This window comes from Chiloscyllium plagiosum, unplaced genomic scaffold (assembly GCF_004010195.1).
Source record: "Chiloscyllium plagiosum isolate BGI_BamShark_2017 unplaced genomic scaffold, ASM401019v2 scaf_68, whole genome shotgun sequence".
In the NCBI taxonomy this organism is placed as follows: Eukaryota; Metazoa; Chordata; class Chondrichthyes; order Orectolobiformes; family Hemiscylliidae; genus Chiloscyllium; species Chiloscyllium plagiosum.
The window spans coordinates 7,482-10,049 of NW_025215306.1; positions in this window are offsets into that span (position 1 = coordinate 7,482).

Here is a 2,568-nt window from a genome sequence, read left to right on the forward strand (position 1 = left end):
TATTCACATTGACAATAATGTCCTGTTCCTGATTGAATACTGACGAAAAGTATTCATTCAATGTCTCCCCAATCTCTTCAGCCTCCACACGCAACTTCCCATTACTATCCTTGACTGGACCTATTCCTACCCTAGTCATTCTTTTATTCCTGACATACCTATAGAAAGCCTTGGGGTTTTCCCTAATCCTACCAACTAAGGACTTTTCATGTCCCCTCCTTGCTGCTCTTAGCTCTCTCTTCAGGTCCTTCCTGGCTACCTTATAACTCTCAATCACCCCAATTGGACCTTCACGCCTTCATCTTTACATAGGCCGCCCTCTTCCATTTAACAAGGGATTCCAATTCCTTATTAAACCACGGCTCCCTCACACGACCCTTTCCTCCCTGCCTGATGGGTACATACTTATCAAGGACATTCAATAGTTGCTCCTTGAACAAGCTCCACATATCAATTACGCCCTTGACTTCAAGCTTACTTTTCCAAGCCACACATCCTAAGTCATGCCTCACTGTAACATTGCAAAGAATCATAATGCAAGCTCAAGGAACGTCACCTCATTTTCTACTGAGACACTTTACAGTTTCCAGGACTCCATTCTGATTTCCACAATATTAGACACCTCTCCTCCATTTCTCATGCATTCTCACCAGCCTCCCCTCTCCCTCAAGGCTGTATCTTGTTTATTTCGGTTCCAGCAGAGAGGACCCATTTGCTCTCTGTTGTGCCTTAATTTACTCCCATCTTACATCTCTATTTCTTGTTCACCACAATTAGCAACTCCCCTTGTCTCTCACAGTGAGTCTCTGTACCATTTGTCCCCCTCGCTCCTGTCCTCTCCACCTCGCTTTGTGTGAAAAACATAAAAAGGTGTTTTCCAATACATTTCAGAATGGATTCTGGGTAATCCAAGATGGAGGGTGGGAAAAAATTGAGACTGTAAGAGCTAGCCTTTTTTGAGGTATTTCATCTGTTGGAGGTGATTTTCCCAAAGGAGGAAGACAGACAAAAAGGCAGTGACCACATGGTCAATGAGAGAAAGAGAGAGAGAAACACTGATTACTGACACAGCAGTGAATCTGCACAGTTACTGCCTTTGCTGTTTGAGTTCAAATATCTCTGGACATCGTTGTGCATCGAGGAACAATTTAAAAAACAGCAACATTCACAGCTGACCTTGGATGAACCTGCGTGGGGGAGCTCACAGCACAGGAACAGATAAATGCATAGTTTTTAACATGTAACCTTGCTGTAATTCTACAGTAGTGAATCGATTGGGTTCTTGATTATTGAGATGTTTTATTGAGATCTATCTCTTGATTGAATTTTTAAAAAATAAACCATAAGGTCTAAATTAGACTGGAGCACTGTTGTTTGGACGAAGAAAATGGTGCTATTTTGTTGGTCTGTAGATTGTGAAGGAGAAAAGATGGCCTTTAGTAGAGTGATGTGCTCTTCCTGTTGGATGTGGGAGATTATGGAGACTTTCCATGTTACTGATGATTATGTCTGCAGAAAGTGTCTTTGGTTGTGAATCCTGTCAGATCGCATAGATTGGTAGGAGCAACAGTAAATGGCAATGAGGAATTTACAGGAAATAGGGGGTATGATGGATGGCAGTTATAGGAAGGGAGAAAAGCCGCAGATATAGTCAGGTACATGGGTTAACTCCAGGAAAGGTAGAAGGGGTAGGCAGGTGGTGCAGAGGTCTCCTGTGGGTATCCCCCTCTTAAATAAGGTTGCTGTTTTGGAAAATGTAGGGGGTGATGGGCTCTCAGGGAAGTGTAGCATGAACATCCAAGTTTCTGGTATCAAGACTGGCTGTAATGTAATGAGGGGTACATTGGGTTCCAAGTGATCGATTGTGATAGGTGACTCCCTTGTCAGAGGCACAGACAGATGTTTCTGCAGCCAGCAGTGAAAAATCTGAATGGGACGTTGCCTCCCTGGTGTCAGTATCAAGGATATCTCAGAGAGGGTGCAGAGTGTTCTCAAAGGAGAGAGGGACCATTATACACATTGAACCCAATGACATAGGAAGAGAAAAGGATGTGATTCTGAAGAGACAATATCAAAAGTTAGGCAGGAATTTAAAAAGGGCGTCCACGAGGGGCGTATGATCTGGATTACTCCCGGTGCTACAACCCAGTGAGGGTCGGAATAGGAGGATAAAGCAGATAAATGTGTGGCTGAGGAGATGGTGCAGGAGTAGGAGGGCTGACATTGTGGGATCATTAGAATTTCTTCTGGGATAGAAGTGATCTGTACAAGAAGGATGCATTGCACCTGAATTGGAAGGGGACTAATATACTCGCAGGGAGTTTTTAAACTAGTAAGGTGAGACCCAGGGAAATAGTGAGGAAAGAGATCAATCTAAGACTGATACAGTTGGGTAAAGGAGTGAGTCAAACAGTCGGCAAGCTGGAACAAAGCAGAGAACAGCATTTGACTGACAAATTAAACTGCATTCATTTCAATACAAGAGGCTGAACAGGGAAGGCAGATGAACACAGGACATGGTTAGAAACATGAGACTGGGATATCATAGCAATTATAGAAACATGGCTC